The sequence below is a fragment of the Loxodonta africana genome, chromosome X (genome assembly GCF_030014295.1).
Source record: "Loxodonta africana isolate mLoxAfr1 chromosome X, mLoxAfr1.hap2, whole genome shotgun sequence".
NCBI lineage: Eukaryota > Metazoa > Chordata > Mammalia > Proboscidea > Elephantidae > Loxodonta > Loxodonta africana.
Window position 1 is genome coordinate 28,052,977 of NC_087369.1, and position 22,701 is coordinate 28,075,677.

A 22,701-nucleotide genomic window follows, 5' to 3' on the forward strand; every position below is an offset into this window, starting at 1 on the left:
ACACTTGAAGATTCTAAGCATTAGTGAGTTGAAATGGACTGGTATTAGCCATTTTGAATTGGACAATCATATGATCTATAATGCTGGGAATGACAAACTGAAGAGGAATGGCATCGCATTCATTGTCAAAAAGGCCATTTCAAGATCTAACCTGAAGTACGACTCTGTCAGTGACAGGACGATATCCATATGCCTACAAGGAAGACCAATTAATACAACTAATGCCAAACCACTAATGCCAAAGATGAAGAAACTGAAGATTTTTACCAATTTCTGCAGTCTGAAATTTATCAAACATGCAAACAAGATGCATTGAGAATTACCAGTGATTTGAATTCGAAAGTTGGAATCAAAGAAGAAGGATTAGCAGTTGGAAAATATGGTCTTGATGATAGAAACGACTTTGGTTTGTGTGTTAGAATTCTGCACAACCAATAACCTATTTATTGGAAATACTTTTTTTCAACAACATGAACGGCAACTATACATGTGGACCTCACCAGATGGAATATACAGGAATCAAATCAACTACATTTGTGGAAAGAGACAATGGAGAAGCTCAATATCATCAGTCAAAACAAGGCCATCAGCCGATTGCGGAACAGACCGTCAATTGCTCACACGCAAGTTCAAGTTGAAGCTGAAAAAAATTAAAACAAGTTTGTGAGAACAAAGTACAACCTTGAGTATATCCCATCTGAATTTAAAGACCATCTCAAGAATAGATTTGATGCACTGAATACTAATGACTGAAAACCAGACGAGTTGTGGGATGATATCAAGGACATCATACAAGAAGAAAACAAAAGGTCGTTAAAAAGATAAGAAAGAAAGGAAAGACCAAGATGGATGTCAGAAGAGACTCTAAAACTTGCTCTTCAATGTAAAGTAGCCAAAGCTAAAGTAAGAAATGATGATAAAGTAAAAGAGAAGATTTCAAAGGGTGGCTTTAGAAGACAAAGTATTATAATAAAATGTGCAAAGACCTGGAATTAGAAAACCAAAAGGGAAGACCATGCTCAGGGTTTCTCAAGTTGAAAGAACTGAATTAAAAATTCAAGCCTCAAGTTGCAATTCTGAAGGATTTTATGGGCAAAATGTTGAACGACTCAGGAAGCAACACAGGAAGACGGAGGGAATACATGGAGTCACTGAACCAAAAAAGAATTGGTCGATGTTCAAACATTTCAGGAAGTAGCATATGATGTAGAACAGATGGTGTGAAGGAAGAAGTCCAAGCTGCACTAAAGGCATTGGCAAAAAACAAGACTCCAGGAACTGATGGAATACCAACTGAGATGTTTCAGCAAATGGGTGCAGTGCTGGAGGTGCTCACTCGTGGATGCTAAGATATTTGGAAGACAGCTACCTGCCCAACCTACTAGAAGAGATCCATATTTGTGCCTATTTCCAAGAAAGGTGATCCAACAGGATGCAGAAATTATCCAAAAAATGTCATTAGTATTACATGCATGTAAAATGTGCTGAAGATAATTCAAAAACATTTGGAGCAGTACATTGACAGAGAACTGCCAGAAATTCAAGCTGGATTCAGAAGAGGATGTGGAACAAGGGATATCTTGTTGACGTCAGATGGATCTTGGCTGAAAGCAGAGAATACCAGAAAGATGCTTACCTGTGTTTTATTCACTATGCAAAGGCATTCGACTATGTGGATGGTAACAAATTATGGGTAACATTGCAAAGAATGGGAATTCCAGAACACTTAAATATTCTCATGTGGAACCTGTACATAGACCAAGAGGCAGTCGTGTGAACAGAACAAGGGGATACTGCGTGGTTTAAAATCAGGAAAGGTGTGCGTCAGGGTTTTATCTTTTCACTACACTTTGGTCGCTACAAACGGAATCAACGGCAACATTTTTTTTTTTTTAACTCAAATCTATGCTGAGCAAATAATCCAAGAAGCTGGACTATATGAAGAAGAACGGGGCATCAGGATTGGAGGAAGACTTATTAACAACCTGGGTTATGCTGATGACACAATCTTGCTTGCTGAAAGTGAAGAGGACTTGAAGCACTTACTAATGAAGACCAAAGACCACAGCCTTCAGTATGGATTGCACCTCAACATAAAGAAAACAAAAATCCTCACAACTGGACCAATAAGCAACATCATGATAAATGGAGAAAAGATTGATGTTGTCAAGGATTTGTTTTTAATTCGATCCACAATCAACAGCCATGGAAGCAGAAGCAGCAGTCAAGAAATCCAAAGACGCATTGCACTGGGCAAATCTGCTGCAAAGAACCTCTTCAAAGTGTTGAAGAGCAACGATGTCACCCTGAAGACTAAGGTGCGCCTGACCCAAGCCATGGTATTTTCAATCACATCATATGCATGTGAAAGCTGGACAATGAATAAGGAAGACCAAAGAAGAGTTGACGCCTTTGAATTGTGGTGTTGGCAAAGAATACTGAATATACCATGAACTTTCAAAAGAACGTACAAATCTGTCTTGGAAGAAGTACAGCCAGAAGGCTCCTGAGAAGGGAGGATTTCGAGACTTCGTCTCAAGTACTTCGGACTTGTTATCAGGAGGGACCAGTCCCTGAAGAAGGACAACATGCTTGGTAAAGTAGAGGGTCAGCAAAAAAGAGGAAGACCCTCAATGAGATGGGTTGACACAGTGGCTGCAACAATGGACTCATATATAGCAATCATTGTGAGGATGGTGCGGGACCGGGCAGTGTTTCGTTCCGTTGTACATGGGGTCGCTATGAGTGGGAACCGACTTGATGGTACCTGATAACAACAACAACATATTAGCACAGATTCTCACTCTCACCCTCTATTCTACTTGGCCTTTCTGAGTTTGAAGTATGTCCAGTCTCTATAGGGTTGATCTCTTCTGCCACAGGCTGCACCTGCTCCATGGGTAAGCCAAGTCGTAAGCGACCTTGCTGATTCATCGACACTATTCCTCCATACGCCTCCCATTTTACAGAAATGTGTTAGAATCTCTTGTCTGTTGGTGGCTCTGCTTCCAAGCACTTCACTTTTTCGGTCTTATATGTTTCTAATTCATGTGCTAGTCAGAAGGACTAAGAATGAAATGTCTATATTTAAAGTGCCAGAAGCCTAGCTTATTCTATTTTGAAAAATCTGTTTTATATGATCCCCCAAACTCTCTGATTGGAGAAATATTTCTAGATTTAAGTCATAAAGTCGACTTTGATTTGGGCAATAATAGCAGATTTGAAAGAAAATAATGTGGTATACTATGAAGCAAAATCAGTTTGAAAAGCAACGATTCACAGAACTGTATAATGTAAGAGATATGCATTACAGATTACTGACAATATGATTTATTCTTTTATTTCACTCTTTCAGCTAATTCACTCAGTGACTACAATAGGTGATGCCCTTGTTGAATGGTGATGGTATTAAAGGAATCAAGCTGTGGCTCCTGGCCCCAAGGGCGTAAGGAAATAAAGATTAACCCTGTGATGAGATAATTCCAATGACATGCAGATTCTGTGACAACTAGCATACTAAATGAAATAAAGAGATATACAAGAGCAAGAGAGACACTGTCTAGGAAGGAACGTGTTCTTAAAAAACCAAGAACCTGTTGCGGGTGAGTCATTTCCTACAGGGTTTCCAAGGAGTGGCTGGTGAATTCCAACTGCCAACCTTTTGTTTAGCAGCTGAGCTCTTAACCACTGCACCACCAGGGCTCTGAACATGTTCTTAAAAAAAATTCACCTTTAATTCCTGAGGAACTAATCCAGAGCTTGGCATACAGATGATGTCTAAGAGAATATTTATTGCAGGGACAGATATATGATTGGAGTGGGGTGGGAAAGATCTAGGAAATCTTTGTGACAGAGAAATTTGGTCTAGGTCCTGGAGAATTTTGGTGGGTGGAGTTTCGAGATAAATAATATTTCCAGAATATTTCAAGCAGGTTTTGAAGGGCTGGGGAAGCTTGGGGTGCATTTTAGAAACTGAACTGAATCTTTCCATTGGCTCTTGAAAAGTAGCCTGACATTGGAAGACGGAGCCAGTTGAATGTAACAAATGCACAGGTTAGAAACAGGAAGTCTAGATTTGGCAGAGACTGCTGGATCTCCTCCCATAGCCATTATATCCTTCTTCCTTTTAGTAAAAGAATCCCTTGAATTTAAGCTGGAGTAGGGCCATGTGGTTAAGTTCAGGTCAATGGGATGTGAGTGGAAGTAGAGAAGCTGAAGTTAGTTTTGGACATGCTGACTTTATAATGCCCATGGTAATCTAAATTCAAAGTTCACGTTGCCATTTGAATTAAAATCCTGGAGCTCCAGAGTAGTATTTTGGCAGGAGATCATTCTACACGCTGCTGTCAAATAAATCTCCCAAAAACTCGGCAATGGTCAGCATTTGACAGAATTTCTTACGAAGTTTGGTTTCTCAAAAAAAAAAAAAAAAGGTTGAATTGAGCTGTACTTAGCATGTTATTATCCTACTGAAAATAACTTTAGTCTTTCTATGTATTAGTCAAAAACAAAACAAAAAAAAACCCGCCGCCGTCCTGTCAACTCCCATGCATAGCCACCCTATAGAACAGGGTAGAACTGCCCCATAGGGTTTCCATGAACCGCCTGGTGGATTCGAACTGCCGACCTTTTGGTTAGCAGCCGTAGCTCTTAACCACTATGTTGTATTAGTTAAGACACAGATTAAACTACTCTATCAAAAAGACCGCCTCAAAAAACAGTGGCTCAAATAAGATCCCATTGCCATCCAGTCGATTCCAACTCAAAGCAACCCTATAGGAGAGTACAACTGCCCCATGGGGTTTCCAAGGGTGTAAATCTTTATGGAAGCAGACTGCCACATCTTTCTCCCATGAGCTTCTTAACCTCCAACCTTTTGGTTAGCAATCGATTGCTTAACCTCTATGCCACCAGGGCTCCTCTCAAACAAGATAGGAATATTTTAATCTTCTTTACAGAAAAGAACAGGACAAGCAGACAAACCCATAAGAACTCTCAGCACTCCCACTCCATGGTATTTAAAGAAAATAGACTAGATATAAAACCCTGGTGGCGTAGTGGTTAAGTGTTATGGCTGCTTACCAAAAGGTCGGCGTTTCAAATCCACCATGCGCTCCTTGGAAACTCTAAGGGGCCGTTCTACTCTGTCCTGTAGGGTCACTCTGAGTCAGAATCGACTTGATGGCAATGGGTTTTTTGGTTTTTAGACTAGATATATAGGATATATGAGGTAAATATTATTTAAAGAAGTAATTTTTACGGAGTAAAAATGCGGTGGGATTTCAACATACACAGATAATTATAACTGTCCACAGGAAAAGTAATTACAGCCAGATTTGGTGCAGGAGCACTACATATAAAAGGAAAAAAAAAAACAAACCCGTTGTCGTCGAGTCAATTCTGACTCATAGTGACCCTACAGGACACAGTAGAACTGCCCCACAGAGTTTCCAAGTTGCACCTGGTGGATTCGAACTGCCGACCTTTGGGTTATCAGCCGTAGCACTTAACCACTATGCCACCAGGGTTTCCATAAAAGGAAAAAAAAAGCACCAATTAAAGAAATACTGTGTTCGAAGATTTGTTTGTGAAGGAAAATTCACAGGTCTCTTTGGAGTTTTGAAATGGAATGATTGGGATGATAATGGTATTAAAAAGAGTCAAATCTAGGTCAATTGGCATAACAAAATGTATTAAGAAAACGTTCTGCATCCCACTTTGGTGAGAGGCCCCTGGGGTCTTAAACACTAGCAAGCGGCCATCTAAGATGCATCAGTTGGTCTCAACCCACCTGGAGCAAAGGAAAAGGAAGAACACCAAAGACACAAGGTAATTATGAGCCCAAGAGACAGAAAGGGCCACATAAATCAGAGACTCCATTAGCCTGAGACCAGAAGAATTAGATGGTGCCTGGCTATCACCGATGACTGCCCTGATAGGGAACACAACAGAGAACCCCTGAGGGAGCAGGAGAGCAGTGGGATGCAGACCTCAAATTCTCATAAAAAGACCAAGCTTAATGGTCTGACTGAGACTAGAGGGACCCTGGAGGTCATGGTCCCTGGACCCTTTGTTAGCCCAAGATTGGAACCATTTCAGAAGCCAACTTTGCAGACAGGAATTGGATTGGATTATAAAATAATGATACTGGTGAGGAGTGAGCTTCTTGGCTCAAGTAGACACATGAGACTATGTGGGCAGCTCCTGTCTGAAGGCAAGGTAAGAAGGAAGAGGGGGACAGGAGCTGGTTGAATGGACACGGGGAATACAGGGTGGAGAGAAGGAATGTGCTGTCTCATTAGGAGAGCAGCTAGGAGTACATAGCAAGGTGTGTACAACTTTTTGTATGAGAGACTGACTTGATTTGTAAACTTTAACTTAAAGCACAATTAAAGTCCGAAGTCAGAAATAAGAGCTGAATTACAAAGAAAATTCATTAGTATAATATGATGTTCAATTGAGGGCTCACAAGACATCCAAGTGAAGTTTATCTCCACAGGACAAATCTGATCTTGTATTAGTTTCCATATTTATTTTCTTTTGTTAATAAAAATGATTCAAAGAGGGGCTTCTCCCTCCCCCCCATCCTGGTCTCTCTATGAGTTAATTCATGCAGCAAACATTTATCGAATATATGCATTATATTCTTTATAACAATAATAGAGCTATACCAAGAATTGCAATATATTTTTGTCTACCTGTTTTCATTTTCCTCCTTCCTTTAAAATAAGTGAAGGCAACCTTATTTCCCAATCCTGGTGTCTTGGTCTCCCAGTTTTTGTTTCTGATAAGGGTCAGGAATCAGATCAAGTCTCTATCTCCTTTAGACAGAATGGGCACTGCAGTCCCCAAGCTGCCTCCTCATACAGGCAGCATAAAAAAGAACATGGAGAAAACAGGCTCTGCCCTAGCTCTGAGAGTTAATCTGATTCCTCCAGCTGACTTTGCTGACAATTGGTATCTTAAGATTCTGGACCTCACTGACTTACTCATAACTGTTGATTATTCTGCGTTTATCTGCCTGAGTGCCAATCTCTGGAATCACCCTCTTTCCTGCCTAGTCCTCTACTATCGGACAGATCTGTTCCTTGTCTGTTGAAGTGTCCATTGAGCCCTCTGTGAAAACAAAATATTTTATTATTGAAAATTTCAAATATATATAAGCAGAGAAAGGATAATATGATGAGCCCCACATATTCATCAACCAACTTCAGCATTCATCAATATAAGACAAATCTGGCCTCATTTTTTAATTCATTTTTCTAGAGTCGCTAGGACAAATAACCCAGACATATCATTTTATCCATAAATGCTTTAGCATGCATCTCTGATCGATCGATCGATCGATCGATCGATCGATCGATCGATCTATCTATCTATCTATCTATCTATCTATCTATCTATCTATCTATCTATCTATCTATCTATCTATCTATCTATCTATCAGATAGACAGATTTGGAGGTTCAAGTCTACCTAGAGGCATCTCAGAAGAAAGGGCTGGTGACCTAATTCCAAAAAATCAGCCACAGAAAACCCCATGGGGCACAGTTCTAGTCTGACACACAGAGGGCTGCCATGAGTTGCAATCAATTTGATGGAAACTGGGGTTTGGTTAATTGAAGTAATAGATGGGCATGCCATGTTTAAGAAATATTAGCAAGGAACTACAGTGACTCCTAAGAACAGGCAGAGAGGATCAATTTGGAATTGACAGTTTTGAATAAATAAGTCATCTATCCCTGGAGTCGAGACATCTTTTTCACAATCTCTAGATGTAAAAATGAACTTGTTTCTCCTCATGGAAGATAAACATTATTTACAACTAAGGGGATTACAGTGTGCTGAACTTTGATCCCAGAATTTATCTGCTAGAAGGAAGAGTGATTCCACTATTTATTATTGGAATTGGGTGATAACAGCATCTACTCAGAGAAACATGTTTTGTTTTTTTTTTTCTCCTTTTAATTTCACAGGCAGAAAAGTGACCGGATGAAAAACGCCATGACTGAACTTCTGTTTCCTCCACTTCCAGAACTCTCCTTTGTGGGAAATGTGTATTCTGGAAGTTGGGTGGATTTGGGGTGCACTTGGGCTTCTTAAACACTATATTAGAAACCCATTAAACCCATTTAACCCATTGCCATCGAGTCAATTCTGACTCATAGCGACCCAACAGGCGGCGTAGTGGTTAAGCGCTACGGTTGCTAACCAAAAGGTTGGCAGTTTGAATCCACCAGGTGCTCCTTGGAAACCCTGTGGGGGCGGTTCTACTCTGTTCTGTTGGGTTGCTATGAGTCTATATTAGAAACAGAGACAATAACTTAGTCTAGTTCCCTTGCTTCGATGTTTTTCAGCACAAAACTCTACAACTTCTGAGATTTGTTCCAAAAGCCTGCTTTATTGACCTATAACAGACGACGTGAACTCAATTTTATCACTTTTCTTGGAATTCCTTAGTGAAGATATTCCACCATAGTTTCTCATTTGGCATTTCACTATTCTCATTTTGCAGCAAGGAAATTAAAGTAGAGCCATTAAACAAAACAAAACAATAACAAAAAAGCTACTTTCCATTAAAGATGAATTTGCATTTCCCTTCTCCTAGTGAGCTGTGTTACTGAAATGCATAGACCTCAATGGCCTTTTCAGAGGTTATCTAGATTGACAGGAATGAGAAATATTTCTCCTTCAGAAGAAAAAAAAGTTTTTCAGAAGAGACCCATTTAAAATATAAAATGGATATCCTGGTGCATTTAGTGTTGGGATTTCTACTTTTGCATCTTGAAAATAAATCTGAATTGCAATACATTAATGGCCCTGCATGTATCCACATTGTCATGAAATTTTCAGGTGAGTGGGTTAAATTAAGGTGAAGTATAAAGATTTATGCAATGATTTTGTTCTAGGGAGCCTATGTATGATAATTTTCCAGAGCCCTTACATTATTTTCTTGAATATGTTTCTGATCTGACATTCTCTGGCCCTAATTCTAATTCCTAATAACAGCTTCCTACAGACACAACAAACCAAAAACCCATCGCTGTCAAGTCGATTCCTACTCACAGTGACCCTATAAGACCGAGCAGAACTGCCCCATAGGGTTTCCAAGGAGTGGCTGGTGGATTCAAACTGCCGACCTTTTGGTTAGCAGCCTGAGCTCTTAACTACTACACCACCAGGGCTCCTTGGTTAGCAATAGCCACGGAAAATATCTGGAGATCATGTGCGTGTAAGTGTTGGTGAGAGAACAATGTTTCTTTTGATAGAGCATCCAAATATGATAATACTGCCATATGCAGGTTCAATCTGAGACATGAAACTTTAAATGACATTAATGAGTAGATTAGGAGATTTGGGAGCAGTGTGTGTGTGTGTGTGTGTGTGTGCGCGCTGAACACATAAGAAAACCTGCTTATTATATAGCCAGTGGGACTTAACTGATGTTCTTCAAATCCACCGACTCTACCCATTTAATTTGTGATTATTTCCAAATTGTCCTTGTGCTCAATGTTATTAATTTTTTCTTTTTATTTATTGGGCTTTAGGTGAAAGTTTACAAATCAATTCAGTTTCTCATACAAAATTTATATACATCTTGCTATATACTCCTAGTTGCTCTCCCCCTAATGAGACAGCACACTCCTCCTCTCCACCCTGTATTCCCCAGGTCCATTCAACCAGTTCCTGTCCTCCTCTGCCTTCTCCTCTCCCCTCCAGACAGGAGCTGCCCACACAGTCTCATGTATCTACTTGAGCCAAGAAGCTCACTCCTCACCAGTATCATTTTCTGTCTTACAGTCCAGTCCAATCCCTGTCTGAAGAGTTGGCTTTGGGAATGGTTCCAGTCTTGGGCTAGCAAAGGGTCCAAGGACAGTTTTAAGTGCGGTTCATTGTAACTAGAATATGTCGTAAGTCAGGGACTACCTGTATAGAGCTTATGGGCACAAATGCAGGCAGATATGGTATTCAGAGCTTTTCTCAATGAACGTGAAGGCAAGGTCATCAGCTAAAAGTGAGACTGGGAGAAGGGTATCTTTTTTTTTTTTAATTTTTACTGTGCTTTAAGTGAAAGTTTACAATGTGACAGCACACTCCTCCTCTCCACCCTGTATTCCCCGTGTCCATTAAACCAGCTCTTGTCCCTCTCTTCCTTCCCATCTCACCACCAAACAGGAGTCGCCCACATAGTCTCATGTGTATTAATTTTTTCAATGAAACAGTGTGTGTATTTGTCAAGCATTGCACTATAAAGGGAAAATAAATTCTAACTACCCAGTGGCTCAAACACTGTTAGCATTTCATGTCTTTCCATTCAAGTTTTGGTTCACTTTTTACTAGCACTGTTGTCATTTTTATTGTACATGTGTTTCTTGGATTAGCGCTACCTTTGGAACTGAACAATATATCAAATCACTTCTTTGTGCTATTATATCAGCTTCCTAACAATTTATTTCCAGTGGCTGGATAATGTGCAGTTGAGTTTCATTAACTATATTTTTTATTATTAGGCTTTTAAGTAGTTTCCATTTTTCCCATTCTACCAGTAAGACTATGAAGAATATCCTTATGCATGAAGGTTTCACATATTTTGAATTTAGTCTTAGGATGGAATACTGGTATCTACAGCTTATGTCAACACTAAAAACAAAACATCCAGTGTTCCTGCTAAATAGGACCTCTGCTCCAGAATTTTTCTTGCTCCATCCTCCATCTCATTATTCCCAGCCATAAATGTTGTTATTTTAGTGCACTCACATCAGGAAAGAAACTCTTCCAGATTCAGTTCTCTCTCATGCTGGTCCTTGAGGATTGTACTTGAGTGGATTTCACTCTTCAAGGCAGCGTGTTGTGGTGGGAAGAGCATGAACCAGCTTGCCATTTACTCTTGTGTTGTGCAGTCTCAGTTTTCTCATCTCAAAATGAGAAGAACAGTACGTATCAGTCAGGATTGCTGTGATGCTTTACTAAGAATCACATCTATGACTGTACCCAGCATGATGTGAGATACATCTGAGGCTCCCATAAAATATAACTGGAATCTTAATCAAGGCTGCTGGGGCTCCTTAAGTTATTAGATACTTTACGGACCTTTTTGAGCAGTGTTATGTAAGAGAACTTTCTGGGGTGATAAAAATGACCTTCACTGTTCAATGTGGTAGCCACCTGTAGATATTGAGCACCAGAACTCTGGCTACTGCAACTGAAGAACTGAATTGTAATTATGTTTAATTAATTTAAACTTAACTAGCTCCTGGGTCATGTAAACAGTTAAGTGCTGGGCCACTAACTGAAAAGTTGGCAGTTCGAACCCACCCAGAGATGCCTTTGAAGAAAGACCTGGTGATATGCTTCTGAAAGGTCACGGCCTTGAAAACGCTATGGAGCACACTTCTACTTTCACACACATAGGGTTGCCATGACTCGGAAATGACCTGGTGGCAACTCTTCTTTTTGGTTGTTTTGTTAGTCATGTGTGGCTAATGGCTACTGCGATTGGCCAGCATAGTTCTAGAGATCGCGTCCTTGCTTTTGTTATCTCAACAATGTATACCTTCATAAAGATGGGAATTTCTGAACAGGTAAGTCCCAGGCTACATCATGAAGACTGATGCAGGAAATATTGTGAGACTGAGGGAAAAAAAAAAAAAATCAAACCCGTTGCTGACGAGTCGATTTCGACTCATAGCAACCCTATAGGACAAAGTAGAACTGCCCCATAGGGTTTCCAAGGCTGTCATCTTTACAGGAGCAATTGTTACCTCTTTCACCGACAGAGAGGCTGGTAGGTTCAAACCACCAACCTTTTGGTTAGCAGCCAAGCACTTAACTGCTGCGCCACCAAGGCTCCTTTGATATATACTCTTTCTCCACCGAAGGATAGCTAAACAGGCTACCTTGATCTTGTCCGAACCACAATGCATCCTCCAGAACAGAGGTATTTGTCTGGAATACATTTGAATAATACATGAGTAGCTTATCACAGTGTCAAAACTAAATATCTTAATAAACTAACTTTTGCCTACTGAATATAGAACCATATTTTCAAAAAATGAAAATAAACACTCAATACGTTAGCAATAATGAGCTATGACGAGCCATTGGAATTGGTGCCTTGCGTGCTTGCTCAGTGAGGCATTCTCTCGAAGTTAAGCTGACAGGTGAGATTTAGTTTACATTGTGAAGAATATAATAATAAGAGCAATTTTTGAACTTAACTGCTTTAATTGCTTATGAAGTGAATAAATCATGACCTCTAAATGTGAACACACAGCTCTGCAGTATTTAATGTTTGCATGCTTAAAAGCAGTTAATGTTCAGAAATTCACGTTAGTAAGGTTACTAATGAATAGTGTTGCATTTATAAATGTTGGGAGTTATTCCTGTAAATTTCAGTGGTATAGTTACCAGCGTACAATGAATTTATGGCAAGCGCAATTGTCAGAGGTATAGGGAAAAGCAGGCCCTGCATTTTATATAATTAATAGATAGAAATTATTAACTTGGGTTTGAGGGATTTATATTTATCAGAAAACTTTAACTACATAATAACCTCTAATAATGCTTTTTAAGTGATGAATTCTAAACCTATTAATATTAGATTAGAAATTATAATACAGTGTATCAGTCAAAGGGGGGAAATGTATTTTAAATTTAGGAACACATTACAAAAATAGAAAGAAGAAAACTATTTCATAACAATGGCTTGCTCGCCATTTGAATGCTTGTTTAACTTACTAGAGTCATTGTCTTCATTTACTTTCAGATACCCTTTAAAGAATCTATTAAAAAAGTCAACCCAGGGTGGTGGAAAACCCATCAACAGGAACTTAGCAGACGTGAATTCTATCCTAGTGTGTACAGTCATGATATTTAAAGCTCAACTGATTCTACACGCTGGTTTCAAAAACTGAGAATGAGATATCATACATAAAGGACTTGCCATGATGCTCTGACTACAGTAAGCCACCAAAGAATGATGGTGTTGCTGTAGTAGTAGTAGTGGCAGTAGAATCTAATTAGAAAAGTCAACTACTTGTAGTAGTTTTCTAATTAGATTCTCAATAAGCAACATCATGATAAACGGAGAAAAGATTGAAGTTGTCAAGGATTTCATTTTACTTGGATCCACAATCAACAGCCATGGAAGCAGCAGTCAAGAAATCAAACAAGGCACTGCATTGGGTAAACTGCTGCAAAGGACCTCATTAACGTGTTGGAAAGTAAAGATGTCACCTTGAAGACTAAGGTGCACCTGACCCAAGCCATGGTATTTTCAATCACATCATATGCGTGTGAAAGCTGGACAATGAATAAGAAGACCGAAGAAGAGTTGACACCTTTGAATTGTGGTGTTGGCGAAGAATATTGAATATACCATGGACTGCCAAAAGAACAAACAAATCTGTCTTGGAAGAAGTGCGGCCAGAATGCTCCTTAGAGGCAAAGATGGCAAGAATTCGTCTCATGTATTTTGGACATGTTATCAGGAGGAACCAGTCCCTGTAGAAGGACATCAAACTTGGTAAGGTAGAGGGTCAGAAAAAAAGTAGAAAACCCTCAACGAGATGGACTGACAGTGGCTGTAACAACGGGACTCAAAACATACCTAATATTGTGAGGATGGTGTAGGATGGGGTAACATTTCATTCTGTTATACATAAGGTCGTCATGAGTTGGAACTGACTTGACAGCACCTTGTTCTTCTAGCAGCCTATGGTATATTCAATATTCTTCACCAACACCATAATTCAAACGCATCAATTCTTCTTTGGTCTCTCTTTTTCGTTGTCCAGCTTTTGCATGCATATGAGGCGGCTGAAAACACCATGGCTTGGGTCAGGCACACCTGACTGTTAACAACAATTAGATTCTCTAAAAAGTACTGTTACTGGAGAATAGCCTCAGTTCTTGTCTTTGGTGTAGAAAAGAATTCAAACACTGAGACAAATAGTGCCAAGTGAGCAGAGGTTTATTAGCCAGCAGAGGGTTAGTAGCAAAAGTACACTTGACTAGGGAGCGTCAAGTGGGCTACTCAGATATAGAGAGAGTCTGAGAGCCCCGATAGTCATTTTCTTAGGGTTTTATACCCTTTTTCTCTTATCTCCCCCTGTTAACGTTTAACAGCCAAGTCAGGGACCTTAGCAAGTTAAAAAAGTCAGGGACCTTATCAGGTTAGGGACTACCTTATTGAGGAATGTCACCACCCTCCATCTCTTCTTTCTCCCAAGTGCGAGCTCTCCCCCTCCCCCTTACAGTACTATCAAGAATTGTGTTGGGTAAACTTGATATTCATACAAAAAAAAATGAACATTCTTAGTTATGAATCTCCTGAGATGTCCTAGTTGGATGTCATCTCTAAATCTGTCTTTCTTTGAAATATACACACCTTAAAGAAAACAGGACCTGTCTGTCCCTAACTTTTTGGAGTTTCCCAGAGACTATGAAATAAAACTCACCATTTTATGATAGTAATAGTCAAAACAGTTATAATCTATCAATGATCTTAGTCAGTGCAAGCTATTTTAGGACAAAACTACAAGAATGGACAAACAAAAGCATGTGCTGTCAGGAACTTCGTCCACAAGTTTTTCAAAAGGGAGAATAGATGATAGCCGGACCAACTGCTGAATATTTTTAAAACTGCAGGGTTCTTTTGGCGCTCATTCACACTGCCTTGTCATCATGCCGACAAAACTTGCTAAACAAGTGCTGCTTAGGAGGATTTCACATTACCGAGAGAAACCGCCCCCCCCCAAAAAAAAACCAGGAAAAAAGGCAACCCTTAATATAAAGCATTAAACAGCAAGGGAAGCCAGCCTGGTGGTAATACTTACAAAATTGATTTGTGTTGCTTGAGATCCTAGAGGCAATAGAGGAACTTTGTAGCACTCAGCTACAAAATAAACCTTTTATCTTGCTTCCCTGTGTATTTCTTTCTCTGTGGTTCAGAGAGACTTTCAGAATAGTTGAATTCTTTGTATTTCTGTAGCATACAGAGAGCTTTAGGAGACTGCATGAAGTGTTCAATAAACATTTCATTATTGTTGTTGTTACTATTTAGAAGGAGCCCTGGCGGCGCAGTGATTAAGCTCTCGGCTGCTAACCAAAAGGTCAGCGGTTTGAAACCACTAGCTGCTTCGCAGAAACAAGACGTGGCAGTCTGCTTCTGTAAAGATTTATAGCCTTGGAGGCAGTTCTACTTTGTCCTACAAGGTCACTAGGAGTCGGAACTGACTGGACAGCAATGTTTTTTTTTTTTTTTTGGAGGGGGGTTATTATTATTATTACAATTTGGATCCATCTTCAAGCTTACAGAGTAAGCAAAAGCAGTCCCAGAACTGTGTTCGTGGTGGAGTGAATAATATGGTAGTCAATATACACTTAGTTTCTGAAATCAGATTTTAGGTATTAAGACAATCAGCACACATGAAGCAAGTATGGAATCCATTGCCAGCGAGTTGATTCCGAATCACGGTGACCCTATAGGACAGAGTAGAACTGCTCCATAGGGTTTCCAAGGAGCAGCTGGTGGATTTGAATCACGGACCTTTTGGTTAACAGCCTTAGCACACTGTAGTTCTTAACCACTGCACTACCAGGGCCCTGGGCACCTCCAATTCCCCGAACAATGTTTCCTTAGAAATAGCTGCAGCCACAAAACCTCTGCAGCACCTGGTCTGCCCCAATGCCTCTCAACAGACCCCTGAAAAGAAACACTTTGGTTCTAAATAAATTGTTACAGCTGCTATGCCCTGTTTGGTGAGAATCACTCATTTTTAGTTATATAAATGGCCAAGTGATCTCTCTCCAAATGGGCAGAAGGATACAAGGACAGCCATCCATATAGGTTAAAGAGGATAAACAAAGACCTTCTTACCAATTAAGAACTCCCTCCATTGCCCTTCATCTGAAAGTCCCAGTGGCTTGGTCATAACCACAACATTTCTATCCATTCATCGAGTTCCTTTTAACAGCCTGGTATGCCCGTGGAACTTGTGCTCTAACGGTCAAGAATGGCGGTTCTGGACATAAGCAGGCCTGATTTCAGGCTCCAGCTCTGTCAAGTTTATCATCTGAGTCTCCATGGGCACATAATTTAAGTTCTCTCAGTTTTTAATCTGGAAAATGCCAATGATACCAGTACTGTAGCAATAATAGGGTCACTGCAGGGACAAAGTGAAATAATTATAACGTCTGGCTTCTGGTAAGTTCTAGAATTGTTAGATTATTTCACTTTTAAAACTGCATGTTTTTCCTATTGTCTCTTCAATAGCTGCAAATATCTTTTTACCATGTTTTATCGTGTTTTGGAAAATAATGTTATATATTCTTAAAACTTGGAAGCCGTGGAATTCTTTGCCAAAGGAGACAAAGAATTGGGACAATCCTTCAATATAAAAACTACCCATGTCATCTTCCTTTAACTTCATGACTAACAGGAATATTTACTTCCTCGAAGAAAACTTAAATAAAAGAAGAATTGAACACACATTCTACGACTCCACATATCCTGTGTGGATTTCATACCGGGTTATCAAGTGAGTATTTCTCGTGAATTTGAGAAATTTAAATTGACTGGCTATCGGCCAATGCTCTTGACTATTCATTTAGTAGAAGCTTTGCTCTGTCATTGTAAAAATATAATACCCTCTCAATGTCAATTGTCGTGTGCTATTTAATTTTTTATCCACCCGAAAAAAACATTATACATCTACTGAACAAAAAGCCTCATTAAGCTAGGAAATTAAATCTCTGCTGTGAACAAGTAAGTTCATCGCACCTCCATGAGATCTGTATCTTCAAGTGTTTTGTAAGTAAGCTTTCATCTGAACAATGACATATATTTTGAAAATATATATTTAGAGCATGGTTATTCAGATGAGAACAGATATGAATAAACAGCATTAAAAGAAAATGTCTACAAAATATCAAAGGTGAAAACAAACCAACAAACCAGAATCTTCAGGAATAATCTCTTGGGTTGGGTGGGGGTGTCATTGTCAAATTCTTCAAAATGTCTTCAATAATTGCAATTGCCTAACACCATCACTTAGATGTTCGTGATTCCCGTTTCGACTTTATATCACAAGATTTGGCCATATGGCTAGTGTCGAGACCTTTCTTTGTTGTATTTCATTTGGTTAATTCGGGATCTCGGAGAAGGGGATGTTTCTCTGTACTGCTGCAGGAATTAACCACTAAGGAATTGGCCATTGCGATCAATCTTACACATGTGTAAAACAGATCCGCATTTGTGGTGTATGCATTTTCGTACTCCTCAAATACCTCCCCCCCACTGATGCTTATAAAATGTAATTTCTCTAACACTAATAACAATGGTTAACATTTATATGGCCTTACAGTGTGCAGAATCTTCTACTATGCGATTTATATATATTAACTCATTTAACCCTCACATTACTCGGTGAATATTGTTGTTGTTAGGTGCTGTCGAGTCGGTTCCGACTCATAGTGACCCTATGCACAACAGAACGAAACACTGCCCGGTCCTGTGCCATCCTTACAATCTTTGTTATGCTTGAGCCCACCGTTGCAGCCACTGGGTCAATCCACCTCGTTGAGGGTCTTCCTCTTTTCTGCTGACCCTGTACTCTGCCAAGCATGGTGTCCTCCTCCAGGGACTGATCCCTCCTGACAACAAGTCCAAAGCATGTTAACATGCAGTCTCGCCATCCTTGTCTCTAAGGAGCATTCTGGTTGTACCTCTTCTAAAACAGACTTGTTCATTCTTTTGGCAGTCCATGGTATATTCAATATTCTTCACCAACACCACAATTCAAAGGCGTCAACTCTTCTTCGGTCTTATTCATTGTCCATGCGACTGAAAATACCATGGCTTGGGTCAGGTGCACCTTAGTCTTCAAGGTCTTTGCTTTTCAACACTTTAAAGAGGTCCTTTGCAGCAGATTTACCCAATGCAATGTGTCTTTTGATTTCTTGACTGCTGCTTCCAGGGCTGTTGATTGTGGATCCAAGTAAAATGAAATCCTTGACAATGTCAATCTTTTCTCCGTTTATCATACCGTTATTATTCCCATTTTACACATGTGGAGACTGAGGCTAGAAGAAAGTAACTTACCCAAGAGTGCAATAACTAAAGGTGGAAAGACAGAATACTAAGAATAAAGGTACCAATAATAATATTAGTAAGACAATAATATTGATAGTTACAATTTGCTGAATTCTTTTTTTAATGTCATTTTATATTCAATATTACTTTTAACTCTAACAATGCAGATCTCATTTACTTTTAATTTCCAGAAAGGAAACAAGTTCAGAGAAGGACAGTACATTTTCTCTGGGAAACCCTATGGGGCAGTTCTACTCTGTCCTATAGGGTCTCTATGAGTCCGAACTGGGGTCTAGGTCTCCGAGCTAATTAAATGGCCTATTCGGGATTAAAGCGCACATCCTTCTGACTGCTTGACTCTTTCAGTTATGACACATTCTATCTCAGCAAATAATATCTGTAATAGTAACACATGGACATTAGTCATTCCACAGCTTAAGTTAAAACAAGCAAGCCAACCAACCAACCAGTTGCTATCGAGTCGGCTCTGGTTCATAGCAATCCCACAGTGTGTCAGAGTAGAACTGTGCTCCATAGAGTTTTCAATGGCTGAGTTTTTGGAAGGAAGACAGCCAGGCCTTTATTCCTAAGTGCCTCTGGGTGACCTCGGGCCTCCAACCTTTCAGTTAGCAGCCCAGTGCATTAACCGTTTGCACTAGCTATTCAGGGACTCCGTGGTTGAAGTAATTAAAATCAAATCCTTTTCTGGAATCAGATCTTAAAATAATAGTAGGTGTGTGGGGGGTGGTGTGAAGACACTGATTGAAAAGGGAGAGATCTCACAAAGTCCTGACACTGTTGTTGTGGCCATCATAAAAATATCCACATATTTGCCACTAAGGTTTACTTCTACTCTCTGGTCCCCTTTATCCATATGAAGGTAGAAGGTGATTTTGATTTAAATGGAACACATCCTAAGCTCTTTGATTTATTCTCCTGCTTGTCTTTTTCGATTTCTCTTTTATTTTTCTTGACATCAAATGTCGTTTACGTACTTCCTCAAAATCATTTTTAGTATATATTCTCAATTTTAGTGCAACTAACTGCCATTGTTTGCTGCATTGAACCAGAAGTCAAGAGACATATGTTCTGTTCATTGATCGAGATCCACTTACTAGCTACATGACGCCAAATCCTCCAAACAAAAATAACAGTTATGAAATTGTGCTGATAGTTGATCCACGCTATAACATTTATTGAGTTATTTGGGAGGTACTAAACAATCGACTGAGTCCTGGTGGAGCAGTGGTTAAAGAGTTGGGCTGCTAACCCAAAGGCTGGCAGTTCGAATCCACTAGCCGCTCCTTGGAAACTCCATGGAACAGTTCTACTCTGTCCTATAGGGTCGTTATGAGTCAGAATTGACTCAACGGCAATGGGTTTGTTTTTTTGGAAACAACTTGACAGAGGTTTTCACTTTTCATCAGGTTGCCAACATTTAGGCTGTCATTTAAGATAGTGAAGGACTCATTTCCATCTATTTAATTAGCTACAAACAGGTACGAAATTCCCACACAGAATACTTTTGAGATCTTTGGCTCTGTGAAGCTTTAAAAGTAGGAAAATAATGAATGGTTTAGTGCATAAATTCTAAATTTAGACTTATCAGAAATATAATGCTAATTCCATCTAATTCACTTAGGTAAAATATATGCTTTGAACAAGACACAGCATTTAGTGATATAAACATAAAGCAATACGTATACAGAGAGAGAGAGAAAGATAGTCCAATGGTTAAGTGCTCAGTTTGAACCCACCAGACCCTCCGAGGAAGAAAAGACCTGGCAATCTGTTCCTGTAAAGATTACACCATTGGAAACCCTATGGGACAGTTCTACTCTGTCCTATAGGGCTGCTATGAGTCGGGATCCACTCAATGGCACAAAACAACTATATATATATATATATATATATATACACACACACACACACACACACATATATATACATACAGCCTAGACTTTGGCATTTGGCATTAATTTAGTTCAATCGTTAAAATATTCAATAATTATTCAGTGACTCAGCATTTTGCTAGAAGAGAGGGACAAAAGAGAACGAGAAATTTCCAATGCACCAATGCTTTTATAAAATTCACCTCCAAATTCCTTACATTTGAGCTTCGTCATCCTATAGGGTTGCTATGAGTCAGAATCAACTCGACGACGTGTTAACGGGTCATCCTATTGCAACTAAATCTGCCCTGTGCTCTAAATTCTGAAATTATCTACCCCCACCCTGTGAAGTGGAGCCCTGGCGGCCCAGTGGTTAAGTGTTTGGCTGCTAACCAAAAGGTCAGCAGTTCGAATCCACCAGCTGCTCCTTGGGGCAGCTCTACTCTGTCCTGCAGGGTCACTATGAGTCAGAACTGGCTCGACGCCAACAGGTTTTTTTTTCCTGTGAAGTATGACAAAAGATCTCTTTTTGAGATTGACTTGATTTGTAAGCTTTCACTTAAAGCACAATAAAATTTTTTTTAAATCTCTTTTTGAGAGAAGGGTGGTGTTGGCGTTTCAATTAGCACTCCTAAAATGCCAATAATCCTTTTTCCTCTTTACCTCAGTTAAATTCAATCCCGATAAATTATTGATGTGGATCTCAAAGTGCGTATTAATAACATAATGGCCAATTTAATGTAAAACTGCAAAATAAAAACCTGTTTCAAAATGTTGTATAGAATTGTGTTGGGAGGAAATGCTTCTCAGAATTCAAATAAAAAATGCTAAGATTTCTTAAGTAGTTGCATGTTAATCACAAGACAAACAACAAAAAACAAGCTAAAAAAATTAAAAATGAAGAATATTTTTAAAACATGGAAAGAGCACTGAGCTTATTCATTATACTATCATAGTGAGTATTTTCTCCAAATTGACTACTTAATAAATAGGTCTCACATGTAAGATCTGTTCTCTGTTATCTATATGGCTTTGTGGATACTTAATTAAACTATTCGGGCTTACTATTTTAAATTTGTCTTGATCTTGGAAGGAGAGATGAAAGACTGGGCAGTTGAAGAGTGAAGGATGGGTAGCGTTTAGCATTCTTCTTCTCCTCTGTTGAATTCTGCGTCAAACTCCTAGGTCTCCAGCAAATTCCTTCTGGGAAGGAGAAGTTGATGACTTTTCCAGATGACACCAGTTGACTATACACTAACTTTGACTCCTGTGTTTTTGAAGGGTTTAGGAGTAGATTGGGGAATAGAATTAAATCACTGCTTGAAGTTAGGATGTGAGCAACATAATTGGACTAATTCATGCTAAAATGTGAATTACTGGCTAATCCTAGCTATGATATTACCTCTCTTATCTGACAAAAAGATTCCCGGATGGTACAAACAGTTTGATCTCAGCTATTAACTGAAAGGCTGGTAGTTCAAACCCACCCAGCACCTCTGACAATCTGCTTCCACAAAGATTACAGCCAAGAAAACCCTATAGACCCTGGTATTCACACACAATGGTTAGTCCTCTCCTACATGGTACCAGGGTTGGTCTGTGTGACCAGGAGAACATGGCAGAAATGATGGGTATGTCACTTATAAAATTAGGTTACAGGAGACACTGCAGCTTCTGTCTTGGTCTCTCCCTCTCTCTGATCACTCACTCTGGGGGAAGCTAGCTGCCATGTTGTGAGCAGTCTAATGGAAAAGCCCTTGTAGCAAGGAACTGAGGCCTCCAGCCAACAGCCATCTGAGTGCATATTCTTGGAAGTGAATCCTTTCACCTCAGTCAAGCCTTGAGATGACTACAACCCCAACTGACATCTTGACTGCAGCCTCCTAAGAGATCTTGGGCCAGAACCACCCAGTTAAGTGGCTCTCATATTCCTGGCTCTGAAACTGTGAGCTAATAAATGTTTGTTATTTAAAAAAAAAAAAAACCCTATGGAGCAGTTCTATTCTGTAAGAAATGGAGTGGTCATGAGTCAGAATCCACTTGATGGCAATGGGTTTGGAAGGTAGCCAGTCAACATTTGTTTGCATCAGAATTTCATTGAAGAAAAACCATTTTTTCCCAATTCTAATTCAGATAAACCAGACAAAAATACAGATGCCTAAATCCAAGTGTCTCCTAAATACTAGTTCTTTCTCTGCTTTGTCAGTTTCTAATACTTCCTTGATTATTTGGTTTTAGAGAGCTAATGGCATAAAAACTATTGCATTACTCATACCTGTAACTCAATTTCCATTTTTTGAACAAAGCTGATATAATTGGTCATTCAAAGACGTTAAAAGGCAAATAGCAATTACAATATGAGATCTGGATTTGGGTGTAATAAAATATCCATCAAAACTAGTGTTAAATCCATATTTTATTGGCATTGATTCAAATTTATTGCTAAGGGTCACCTTCAGCTCACTTGTATGAAGATACAGGAGCTAGGAAATGCTATGTTCAAAGATTGCCTGTGCCACATTAAAAAAAAATATATAGCAGCTTAAGGATTGGCCTTGTGACTGGATTTTATAGGTTCATAATAAATATCATCAATGCTGTATTCTAATTTCTTCCGCGTCTATTCTTAAACTCATCTTTGCTAAGAAAAAGGAGCCCTGGTGGCACAGTGGTTAATTAAGCACTTGGCTGCTAAACAAGAGGTCAGCAGTTCGAA